Here is a 15,000-nt window from a genome sequence, read left to right on the forward strand (position 1 = left end):
GGAGCGTATTTTAAGAAGTCAGACAAAATGCCATCAATTAAAGTTTCAGTCGCTTTATCGTATTCAATAGAAGAGGCTGTAAATAAAAATAAAAAAGTTTTATATATTTTATAAAGATATACCTTTCATAGCACCATGTGGTCTGGTAAGCTTCAGTTAGTATAACAAGAAAAAAATAATCAGTCCTGATCTGAATAACAAGTTAACACCAGGAATAGCATCTGGTTGTAAAAATTGCCTAACCTTGCTCATAATGTATTATAATCATATTAATGAAAATGAAACTGTAGACATTTAACATTAATTGCCCTTAAACTAGTGAAATTATACTACCAAATAAGAAGCCATTGTTCTAATATATACAGTTATAAGTTTTAATAAGTTTTGAAATAAAGCTGTAGACATAAAATTAAAAAAAGTTCTGAAACTTAATGATATAACTATTTAATAAAGTACTTATTAAAACTCACTCCTGATGATTGTGTTTTTTTTGCCATCTAATATCTTGTCCACTTCAACAAATTTAGTTACCGACAAAATAAAACATATTTGGTTTATAAATTCACTATTATAATCAGGCTTTGTCACTGTGTTTTGGGATTTCTTATATCAGTAAGAGAATCTATCACGCTATTTTGAAACTCTATAATTTAAGATAGTTTTACAAAACAACTTTTGTTGAATATTTTTACAAACCTAATACAATTAAACAAAAGTTCACTAAAAAATAATTGATAACATTCTGCCTGCAGCCATTGAGAACTTATCAACGTTATCTAATTTTAGTAATTTGTTTCCTTTTTTTTTATCCTTACTGAAAGATAAAAGATTTTTGCTTCAGGCTCCAAAATCAGTGACTGTTGAAAGCAAGTGTGGTGATTAATACTCTTATTTTGGTCTTGTGACTGGTACAAAAATGTTGTTTCTGCAAATGGCATAAGGCTTCTGCTATCAGTATAGCTAACAGCTCGTTTACTTATTCACGTGAACAGCAGCGCTCTACTGCCATTCGCTAGTTTATGATTAAAAGAAACATTGTTTTTTTCAATTTCTTCTGAGAAAAACACAGTGTCATTGTCACTTTGAGACAAATAATCGTAAAGAAATTCATCACTTTCATAGTGACTTTCCGAGTTTTTGTCTTCGTTTATTTAACTGATATTTGGTGTAAATTTTGAATTGTCAATATTTTTTTCTCTTCTTCACAACTAGAAGATATTTCTGCCAGAGCTAAAATATTAGAGTGGCATTTTCGCCAGTTTCATAAATAAGCCATTAATTTCTTTCATCGTAAGAACAAGTAGAAATTTGAATACTAAATAAAACGTTTTTGAAAATTCAAAATTTCACACATAAACACCCTCTGTTTTGCATATTATATTAAAATATTGCTTTATTACTTTTTTGCTTTAACTGTTTTTACATCAAAGTTTAATGTATTTTTACATTACAGTTTAATGTATTTTTACATTAAAGTTTAATGATTAATATATATATATATATATATATATATATATATATATATATATATATATATATATATATATATGTATATGTGTGTGTGTGTGTGTGTGTGTGTGTGTGTGTGTGTGTGTATGTGTGTGTGTGTGTGTGTGTGTGTGTGTGTGTAAATTATGTTAGTCTATTCGACAAATAGAGTGCTCAATGTTCTTAAAGAACGAAGCATTAATAAATAAGAAGAAACACTTATCTAGGCTTTATTTTTATTTTTACAGACTGTTTCTCCATTGATAGAATCATCAGTAAGCTAGTTTATATATATGTCTATAAATATATATATATATATATATATATATATATATATATATATATATATATATATATATATATATATATATATATGTATATATATATATATATATGTTTGTATGTATATATATATATATATTTATATCTATATATATATTTATATGTATATGAATATATATATATATATATATTTATATGTATATATATATATATATATATATATATATTTATATGTATATCATATAATTATATATATATAAATATATATATATATATAAATATATATATATATACATATATATATATATATATATACATATATATATATATATATATATATATATATATATATATATATATATATATATATATATATATATATATATATATATATATATATATATATATATATATATATGTATTGTTATTATTGTTTATATAATTATTTTTGTTGTTGTTAGTAATACATTATTATTATTGTTAATATTGTTATTATCATTAATATTACTGGTAACGTTATGGTTTTTTGAAGATGTATATAAATAATTTTAGGAGTTAACGCATCATTAGTAATTTACCATTTGTAAACATCTTTGAATTGTAATATCATGTAATTTAGAATATATTGATATGTGTATATAAATATTTATATATATATATATAAATATTTATATATATATATATAAATATTTATATATATATATATATACATATATATATATATATATATATATATATATACATATATATATATATATATATATATATATGTATATATATATAGATATATATATATATATATATAGTATATATATAAATATATATATATATATATATATATATATATATAATGATATTTAAGGCTGTTTTGTATTATAATAATAAAATAAAACTCATAGTGGTAAAAGAGTGCTCAATTTTAAAAAGATACTTTAAATAGAGCGATATACATATATACATATATATATATATATATATATATATATATATATATATATATATATATATATATATATATATATATATATATATATATATATAATATATATATATATATATATATATATATATATACATATATATATATATATATATATATATATATATATATATATATATATATACATATATATATATATATATATATGTATATATATATATATATATATACATACATTATATATATATATATCTATAAATATATATATATATATATATATAATTATATATATTATATATATATATATATATATATATATATATATATATATACTATATATATATATATATATATATATATATATATATATAAATATATATATATATATATATATCTATATATATATATATATATATATATATATATATATATACATTATATATATATATATATATATAAATATTATATATATATGTTCATATATTTTATATATATATATATATATATATATATATATATATATATATATATATATATATATATATATAATATATGTATATATTCACATCTAGAACATATAATTACAACGAGAAAGGATTGTCTTGAGTTTTAGAGATACATCTTACCTTCTAAATTTAAGAAGTGTATTATTGAAAATTAAAGAAGAGATATATATTTATATATACAATATGTGAGTCTAGATCATTACAATTCATTACAGTGAACCAAGTGCAATGAAGGTGATGTCCACCTAGAGTTAAGGAGTTTGAAAGAAACAACTCTTTTTTGTCAAAATCCAATCCCATCATATTAAATCTTAAGAGATGAGTTTGAAAGTTTCACCTCAGATTGAGCCCTATAAGAGGGGGATGCAGTTGATGCCCACACTTGGACCCATAATATTTTAGATGCCCATGAAAATTATAAGTTTTCAGTTAAAAAAAAAATGATTTTCATAACAATGTGTAGACATTTAAATTGCTTAGTATTGCCAAATATCAGTGACTTTAGGGTTGCCAGATGTCCCGATTTTACGAAGAAGAACTAAGTAAAAAAAAAATATTTTTACATATTTGGCGCAGAATTCTCCTTCGTAAAATCGGGACATCTGGCAACCCTAAGTGACTTAGTCTACCAATTTTTAATAAACATTTTTTGATCGTTCAAAATCTTCTTTAAATATTTTAAAGACATTCAGAACATATTTTTTAATTGATGGGATGGGAACCCCCATTGATTCTGTGGAGCCCCCACAGATCTTACTATATAGGGGCCCAGTCATACATATAACTTACTACTACATTGCATTTTTATTCTCTTGATGTCCCTGTCTATGCTTACGGATATTGGGATTTTATATTAGGCCTTTCTGAGGAGGCATATATACATATGCTTATATACAGTCACATATACAGCTTATATACAGTCTTGATGGTTTATTATCTTTTATATGGCCACAGTTTAGCAGAAATCAAGAATGTATCCATTACAATTACAAGGGCAGATCCATAGTAAGGAGGGGGTGATGGGTGATCCTTATATATTTTGAGTTTTGTTTTTTATAAATCTTTGTATTTAACACAGCATGTTATTTTTTAAAACTTAAGTTTTTTTTTTTTTTGTTTTAAATTATTCACCTCTTCAAGGCCCGAGGGGTCACTACAGTCAAGTAGGCTACTCTTTTTTTTAATTTAACTTCTGTGTAGTTATTGTGGTAAAACCCTCTCTGAACTCTCTAACTCCGAAATACAAACCTTTACGAGCAAGGCCGCTGCGTGGAGAAACTAAGTTAAGCGCGGTAGTTCCAGGGACGTGGTGGGAGTTGAACTCCGAACCTCTCTCTTATAAAGCAAGCGCTCTTACCACTACAACATTACCCAAGTTAATTAGGGATGCTGTTTGAAAGTGGCATTAAACTTAAATAACATTGTGAAGTGAAAATATTAAAATATGGGCTTGCTTGCTTACAAATTATTAAAATTGAAAATTGACCCTCCTTGCTAGATTGTCTGGATTCACCAAATATTAAAATCTCCTTTCCCGCCCCTCCACCTCTTACTTTATGGTCTTCATCTGCCATTGATTGCAATATTTTTTTTTTACTCATTGAAAATTCATATATAGGATAAAGCAAAATAATAAAAAAGATGTTTAAATTATGTAACTCAATTTTTATAATAATAAATTTGTGTGTGTGTGGTTGATGCATGTGAAGTTTTTTATGCGTGATTTTTTCTAACTATTATATATAAATATGTATGTATGTATGTATATATATATATATATATATATAAATATATATATATATATATATATATAAATATATATATATATATATATATATATATATATATATATATATATATATATATATATATATATATATATATATATATATATATATATATATATTGTTTGTCAGATCAGGCTATCCTGCTACTGGTAACATGTAACCCAGTACAATCTGCTTCATGTCCTGCTGCCTTGTAGGATACGCCTTTTTAGGCAAAGGCTAGGAGATGCCAACTCCGATATAAAACACCCCCTGCCTTGGGGCTCTTGGTTTAGTAAAGGCTAGAGATGGTGTCTCGATAAAAATACTCATCTTGGGCAGATGTTAAATGCACCCAGCTACTGTCTTGTAGAAGGCCTCCTAAACAAAGACTTAAGGGGTAAACAGATTCTATCCGTTGACCAGCCTTGCACCCCTTCTTCATCTATTAGGCTGGTGCAGATGTATTTTTAATACATTGTTTCCAGTTTAGGATGTTGAATGCTGGATCTTCTTGACTCAATGCATGGGTTTGCTTGTGTCACTGTTTTTACGACTAGGCAACTCATTCTATTATCTCCTTATGAGAGTACAGCTCTAAAACTCAGTTTTATGGTTCTGAGGCCGGCTGGTAGTCAGGTCTCCCGAACTCTGTGGTAGCTCTCAGAGAGGCTGATTTCATCAACAGCTGAAAAATATCAAAGTATTAACAGTGCCATGTTGCGCATGGATGGTGTCCCTGTTTGTACTTTTGGTGTGCATTGCGGAGGCCACATTTGGAGCCCTTTGTTACGGCTTAAGGTTTATTAGTAGTAATGAGGCAATTGCTTGGGCTATTAAACGGTGTTCTGAGTACTATCTATGCTTTGAGTCAAGTTCTTCAAACTAATTTAAAAATGAATAAAGTACCAAAAACTATAAAACACAAAAAACCATCATCATCACCAAGTTCTCTAAACCTATCATTCACTAATATTCGTGGTCTTCGAAGTAACTTTTCTTCTGTTGAGTCTTATCTCTTGCAAAGTTCACCAGACCTACTTGCTTTTGTGAGACTAATTTGAGTTCAGCTGTCTCATCTTGTGATCTTAGTGTTGATGGTTATCTTCCTATGATTCGTAAAGACTCCAATAGTCACATGCTTGGCCTGGGCATTTACATTCGTAGGAATTCACCTGTTTGTCGTGAAACTAGGTTTGAATCCACAGACTATTCTTTTATGTGCTTTCGTTTAGCACCACTTCACTCTATTGCTCTTCTCTTTGTCCTATATCGCTCTCCTTCATCTCAAGACTGCACTCTTTTTGATGTTATTTCTGATCATATTGACCAAGCCCTCTCTCTTTATCCATCAGCTAATATAGTTGTTGTCGGTGACTTTAATGCTCACCACTCTGAAAGGCTTGGCTCTAGTGTCAGTGACTCTGCAGGCATTAAAGCCCACAACTTTTGCCTTTCTCAATCCCTAACTCAAATAGTCAACCCTCCAACTCGCTTTCTTGACAACCCTAATCATTTACCTTCTATACTTGACTTATGTCTTGTTTCTGATCCTAGTCAGTGCTCAGTTTCTCCACATTCACCCTTAGGTGCTTCTGATCACAGTTTGATCTCTTTAAAACTAATATCTCATTTTTCTTCATCACCTGAATCCCCCTATTATCGAACCTCTTACAACTACAGTAAAGCTGACTGGGATTCTTTCCGTGATTTTCTTCGTGATGGCCCTTGGGTAGAAATCTTTCAACTTCCTGTCGACAAATGTGCTTCTTACATAACTTCGAGGATTCAGGCTGGCATGGAATCTTTAATTCCCTCTCGACGATTCCAGGTCAAGCCTCACTCTCTTCCATGGTTTTCCTCACACTGTGCTGCTGCGATTGCCAATCGAAACCGTTACTTCCATATTTATCAGCAAAACAATTCTCCAGAAAACAGAGGTCTGTTTATTACTGCTAGAAACAACTGTAAAAAGGTTTTGTCTAACACCAAAATCCGCTATTCTCAGGTCATGAAATCTCGTATCTCATCTCAAAAATTAGACTCTCGTGACTTCTGGAGAATCTTTAATAAAATCAATAAAAAGGGCAAATCTATAATTCCACCTCTCTTGTATGGTTCAGACTTTGTCACCTCACCTAAAGACAAAGCCGAACTGTTTGCTAAAAACTTTTCATCAATATCATCTCTTGATTCCACTAATTGCGTTCTACCTGATATTGCCAACAAACAGGTTGATCCATTGCTTGACATTCATATCACTCCAGCATCTGTATCTAAAGTGATCTCCTGCCTAGACTCTTCTACAGCTTGTGGCTCAGACAACATTCCTGTTATTGTCTTGCAGAAGTGTTCTCCGGAGCTGTCGTCTATACTCTCAAAACTATTCAACAAGTGCTTATCAGAGTCTTGTTTTCCAGCCTGCTGGAAAGCCGCATCTATTATCCCTATCTTCAAAAATTCTGGGGAGCGATCTGATTCGTCTAACTACCGTCCCATAAGTCTTCTTCCTATCATAAGCAAGGTTTTTGAATCCTCAATTAACAAACACTTAATTTCTCATCTTGAATCTAATAACTTACTTTCTGACCATCAATATGGATTTCGATCTTCTCGTTCTACAGCTGATTTGCTAACAGTAATAACTGACAGGTTTTATCGTGCATTAGATGAAGGTGGAGAGGTTAAGGCCATCGCTCTTGACGTTTCAAAAGCGTTTGATAAAGTTTGGCATGCTGGTCTTCTCCATAAGCTTTCTTCTTATGGATGGTGTATCCGGCAACATCTTTAAGATCATTGAATCCTTCCTTTCCAATCGTAGCATAAAAGTTGTCCTCGATGAACAACACTCTTCTTCTTATTATGTAACTTCAGGGGTTCCTCAAGGTTCTATCCTTGGCCCTATACTCTTTTTAATTTACATTAACGATCTTCCAGATATTCTCACATCTAAGGTGGCATTGTTTGCTGATGATACTACCATTTATTCTTGTCGTGATAAGAAACCAACACCCTCTGATTGCCTGGAGGGGGCATTTGAGCTTGAAAAGGATCTCACTTCTGCTACAGCATGGGGCTCACAGTGGCTGGTGAACTTTAATTCAGATAAAACTCAATTTTTTTCAGCCAATCGTTATCGCAATAATTTAGATCTTCCTATATTTATGAACGGTGATGTACTCGATGAGTCACCTACTCTTCATCTTCTAGGATTAACTCTTACTTCCAATCTTTCTTGGAAACCATATATCAAATCGGTTTCAAAATTAGCATCTGCTAAGGTTGCATCTCTTTATCGAGCTCGCCACTTTCTTACTCTGGATTCTATTCTCTATCTCTATAAATCTCAAATCCGGCCTCGTATGGAATACTGTTGCCATATCTAGGGCGGATCTTCTAATGATGTCCTTTCTCTTTTAGACAAGGTGCAAAAACGCATTGTAAACATAGTTGGACCTGCTCTTGCAGCCAACCTCCAACCATTATCACATCGTCGTAATTTTGTTTCTCTTTCTCTTTTCTACAAATACTATAATGGGCACTGCTCTAAAGAGCTAGCGTCTCTTGTGCCATCTACTAAAATTCATTCTCGTGTTACTCGTCATTCAATTAAGTGTCATCCTTTTTCTGTGACTGTTCCTAAGTGCTCCAAAAACGCTTATTCGTCTAGTTTTTTTCCTCGAACATCAGTTCTTTGGAATTCGCCTCCTTCATCTTGCTTTCCTGATTCATATAATTTGCAATCTTTTAAATCGTCTGTCAATCGTTATCTTGCTCTACAACCTTCATCTTTTCTCTTACAGTAACTTCCAACTTTAATTAGTGGCTGCTTGCAGCCTTGTTGGAAGCGAAGATGTTTAAAAATATATATATATATATATATATATATATATATATATATATATATATATATATATATATATATATATATATATATATATGTATATATATATATATATATATATATATATATATATATATATATATATATATACATTAGATTTAATAAAAATGTTAATGCTATATGATAGGTTCAGGAAATATTGCCTAACCCACTTTTTTAAATTTTCCTGATGATCCCTGGGGGTATTTTATGGGGGTAGCAGACCCCCATAAAAATACCCCCAGGGATCACCAGGAAATTTAAAAAAGTAGATTTTGATACGGAATTTAACACAAATTTATAATATGAAAACTGTTACTTGTAATCTAATTTAGTTTTTTAAACAATTATCTAGGAATGAATCGGCTTGGCAAGGCATCGACCATTTAGTAGATACATCAGCATCGGTTGCCATCGGTTGATGCTGATTGTTTTAAGAACATCATTTTTTATTATTTGTTTCTATATTGTAAGAAAACATATAATTGTGACAAATGTGAATGCAATCTTTAAGTCTAAGTTATTATATAGGCATATCTGCGACAACTAAACTTTTCAAAATATTTTTTGAACTTTTTCTGTCAGCGACTTCAACTTTTTTATTATAATTATAATTTAGTGTTATTATAATTTAGAGTTCTAAATTATCAGAACACACTAAAAATTATACGACTTATGGATAACTCTACAAAAACAGAAATTTAATATTGAGTTACTTTTAAAAAAATATAACTAATTTAACAAATTTAAAAATAAAGTATAAGATATTTATATCAATAAATACTAAATAGTTTTTCACTAAACACAAAAGAAGGCGGAACTCCTAAAAATTTTCTTGCTAAGAACGAGAGGTCTAAAATGTTATTATATTTGAAAATAATTCTGTTATTATACTATAATAATCCTAAATAATCTTGAAATTATCCTATTGTAAATAAAAAAAACAGAATACTTATTAAAATTTAGGGCCAATGCATCGGTATAGGCCAAAAGTAAGCATCGGTGCACTCCTACTTTAACAATTTTCTTCCGCGCTTGCTTTTGATTTTAAACGGAAAGCAATTAATCTAAATTTGTTATCGTCACGCTAAATACTTAAGCATATTGTCTTCTTTGTATTAAAAATACTCAATATTTCAAACGCCCGTGCGAAGGAAAATAATTTTGAGGTATGTTTTACATTAAATCATTATTAGAGGACGAAAAAAATTTTAGAACAATATTATCAGCAGGAAAAATTCTTAATAAAAAATTGCATTTATAGAAAATGATTTGAAGGAAATTTCCATCTATCTTGGTATTTTTTTTCTTACCCTGCTAATACCTTTGGCTGAAGACGAGAGATCCTTTACCAAGCTGGCTCTGACAAATAAAGAGCTACAATAGGATAGGCTTGTTTTAAAGACCGTTTTAATCGAAACAGATCTGGAGAAGAAAGATAGGTACGATTTTGTTAGTTTCAACTTTGCAGCTAAGAAAGCTCATAAAATCTTGGTATAATGTCAACAAAAATAAACGGAACATTATTTGTTAAAATTCGTTATAACAAATATATTTAATTATGTTTTATTTGACAAAGTCGTTTAATTAAATAGGTAATTAAATATTCAATACTTATTAATATCTATCAGAATCAAAAGTATTCACATTTTAATAAATAAATTTTAATAATATTTTGGAGTAAGCTCTGAAAGTGTATTGAAATGCTTTTTTCGAAAGTGACTAAAACATTCAAAAGTTAATTTAACATATGTTGCTATATAATAATTTAATGTTTGCAACTGATTGCATGAGCAACATGCTGTCAGCTGAGAACCAAGAGGCTGTGTGTTCATATTTTGAGTTTTATCTGTTTATTCTCAATAAATTATCTTCATTCAATGGGGCCTGTGTCCACCAAAAAGTATAGTCAAAAAGTAAGACCATTTAGGAAATATTTGAAAATTTAGCCAGACTTTCTGGCGGGATGTGTTTACAAATTAGAAATTAAAAATCGATTTTCTTGGAAACACAAAAAATGGAGAAACGACCTCTTGGTTCTCAGCTGACAATGTATTCAGATAGATAAAGATGTAAATTTTGCAAGTCTTGCTATCCGACAAAGAACTATTACGACGTAATTTTATCATTAAAAATATTTTTGTCTAATATTTGGCAATTATTACAAAAATTATCGTAAATAATCGTTATTGCTAACCAATGAAGAATTCCAGTACGTAAAGATGTAAAGCTTTCGGAAGTCTTGCCATCCGACAAAGAACCATAACAAAGTAATTTTCTCATTAAAAATATTTTTACCTAATATTTGCAAACAACATTTGGCAATTATTAAAAAGATTATCGTAAATATTATTTATTATTGACCAATTAAAACAAAAATAAATTGTTGAAAAAGTATAAATATATGATAGAATTTTTTTGCTGTATAACACTCTCAATAATGGAAGGCACATTAAATGTTGAAAACATAGATCTGGGTGATAACATTATCCAACACAAAATTAAAGATAAAAATATTAAACTAGACGACGAAATTTATATGAATTTTAAAAATTATATTTCAAATAAAGTGTATCCACCTGGTTACAATAAAGTACAAAAAAGACGAATGCGGCAAAAGGCTATTTCTTTTTTGATTGTAAAAGATTTTCTTTATCACAAGAGTAAGGGTGCACATAGCAAATTAGGAAAAGTTACTGTTGATATAGATGAATAAAAAAATATAATAAAGTCTTTGCACGATGGAATTATCGGCAGATGTCAGTTCGGTCAAACCGTAACAATAGCTAAAGTAACTGATCGGTATTAGTGGCCTTGTATAGCAGCAAACGCCCAAAATTTTATACGTACGTGTGCGCCTTGTCAAGTTGTAAATCCTGTTAAGAAACCAGGTTCTTCATCATTGCATCCTATTAGAATGACGCACATTTTCCATAGATGGGGTATTGACCTTGCTGGTCCTCTTAAAGAGACAAAAAAAGGAAAAAAGTATATTTGTGTAGCTGCTGAATATCTTACAAAATGGGTGGACGTGAAAGCTATTCGAGAAAAAAATGCTATTAGTGTTCATGCATTTTTGATGAAACTTGTATTCAGATTTGGTGCATCTGATGTAATTTTACACGACCAAGAAAAAGGAATTCAACAACCAACTTGTCGACGAACTCTGTGAACAAATAAAAATAACAGTTGCCATGACATCTGCTTACCATCCTCAGACTATTGGGTATGTACATATATATCCATATATATATCCATATATACATATATATATATATATATATATATATATATATAATATATATATATATATATATATATATATATATATATATATATATATATATATAATGTTTCATAAATTAATTATTTGATTGCTTTTAACTTAAATTTTACTCAACATAACCGTTAGCGACGTCTTTTTAAGTATATATTAACTTACGTTAGTTCTTTAAGGTATTTGTACAGAAAGAAAAAAGGTTTCGATTTTTAAGATGGCTTTTTGTAAAACTAGTTTTTATATTATTGGATTTTCAGACTGACGAAGCGGTTTAATCAAACCTTGGTTAGACATTTGCTCAAGCTAATAAACAAAGAAAGTGACAATTGGGACTTATTTATTGATCCAGTTGTTTTTGCTTACCGCATTAATATTCAAGCATGTGTAAAGTATTCGCCTTTCCAACTAATGTATGGGGTAAAAGCTCGTCTTCCAATAGATTTAGAAAAAGATGAATGCAAGGCTTCCGCATAATTAACCGAGGACAATCCTTACAAAATACATGAGAACAAGCAAAGGAAAATATTGAAAAAGCACAAGCGCTACAAAAGGTAAAGTACGATTTAAAGCATTTAGCTTCAACCTATAAAATCGGGCAAATGGTACTTAAATACAACCGTCGTCGAGACACAAGAATGGGTGACAAGCTTTCCGCGCGTTTTACAGGTCTTTTTAAAATCATAGACTAGTTAGGAAAAGGCGTTTACATACTTCAACTTGGAGAAAAAACTATGAAACAAGTTGTTAATGCTAGCAACTTAAAACTTTGTTTTCCACCTACATTAATTACTTCACCAACTTCTAATGTTGCATTGAAAGATAATCATTTGAATCAAACGATAACAGAATTTTTAGATTCAGAAGATCCACCCCACCAGTTGCATAGTGGATACAGGAATTAAATGTAAAACAAGAAGATAAAGAAATTTTGGAATCTAATGAATGACTAAATGACCGCATTATTGATGCTGTTAATACTGTCGTTTGTCTTTACTCGACAAATGAAGAATTATGCCAGTCAACACTACTTTTGCAAGGAATAGAAGGGTTTAAAGCTTTGCGTTATGACTCAATTAAAATTTAACATGATTTAAATCACTGGGTGTGTACAGCATGTTTTGATGGAGACGTTTATTTTGCAGACAGTCTTGGTGGATCTATATCAGAGTATGTCCGACGCCAAATGCGACAGTCAAATGCAAGATTTGTAAACAAAAGTGTAAACTTCGCTATAAAAGTTGTACCTGTTCAGCACCAAACTAACGCATACGACTGTGGAGTTTTTGCTGCTGTATTTGCCTTTACGTGCTTTAGGATTAGAAGATTTTTATTACAAGGAAGATGGTATGCGAAAGCATTTGGAATCGTACCTAGAAATTAAGATACCAATTGCCTTCCCAAGAAAATCAATAAACATGCGGAATAAATGCGGAAGAAAACCTGTTTATATATATATATATATATATATATATATATATATATATATATACTTGTATGTATAATAGAGTTTGTGTAGCTAACTAGTATATATTAATATACACACACACAAACACACACACACAAACACAGACACACACACACACACACACACACACACAAACACACACACACACACACATATATATATATATATACATATATAGATATACATATATATATATATATATATATATATATATATATATATATATATATATATATATATTTATATGTATGTATGTATGTATATATACATATATAGAGAGAGAGTGAGAGAGAGAGAGAGTATAGTATAGATATAAACTCTATAACCTTAGACATTATTATTAGCAAAAGAGAATGGTTTTGAAGTATTAGTATCAAAACAATAGTAATAGTAGATCAAAACAATAGTTATAGTATTGCACGAACCTCTACTAATACTATTATTCTACTAATAATATTGATTTGATCTCCTTTTTATATATAATATAAAGGCTTGTCAAAAAAAAACAGTTATAAAGTAATTTTATTCAAGTCTCACTAAATATTTATATATTATATATTTAAATATATATAATACTAAATATATTTTTAATAAATTTTAAAATAGAATACTTACACAATTTTGTACATATAATTAAAAGTAAAATTATTTAAAGCGCGTATTAAAGGGGGTTAATTTATTTCAGTCGGGGCTAGAAATACTTAAGCCCCCGGTTAATTTATTTCGCAATATTTTAAAATAATTTAACTTCCGGATTTAATTTATTTCGAAATAGATTAACCGGGGAGTTAAAATGTTTTAACCGGGCGTTAACTTTTTAGGGAGTTAATCTACTTCGCGTCACCGGCTGGGTAGTTAATGGAGTGACACCTAAAAACATAAAAAATATAAATTAGAGAGAAAAAAAAAAAAGATTGTTAAAGAAATATGAATGATATATATGTAATCGGAATGGCAATTTTACTTACTTTGATGTAAAAACGCGAATTTCTTTTACGCGTAAATTACTTTACATAACTCATATAAAAATATATAATTTACTTACTTCTAAAAGTAATTCGTTTTTTTTTTTACATAAATTTTATAACGCATAAACTTAATTACTTAAGTTAAGTTTTTTATATGAGTAAGTGTTACTCGAAAAAGTAACCCAGCAAACATGACAACGTTGAATCAACGTTGAAAACCGGTCGCAAAAGATGTTGCGGACACGTTGACAAAGTAATCGATTTTGCAAAGATATGTAACGTTGTTTAATAGACGTTGATTAAACGTTATTGCGTAACGTTTAAAAAACGTTACTAAATGACGTTAAAAAAGCGTCGCAACTAAACGTTGAAAAAGCGTTACATAAAAAGCGTTGTATAAACATCGCAACTTAACGTTAAAA

Source organism: Hydra vulgaris, chromosome 09, assembly GCF_038396675.1.
Source record: "Hydra vulgaris chromosome 09, alternate assembly HydraT2T_AEP".
NCBI classification, from domain to species: domain Eukaryota; kingdom Metazoa; phylum Cnidaria; class Hydrozoa; order Anthoathecata; family Hydridae; genus Hydra; species Hydra vulgaris.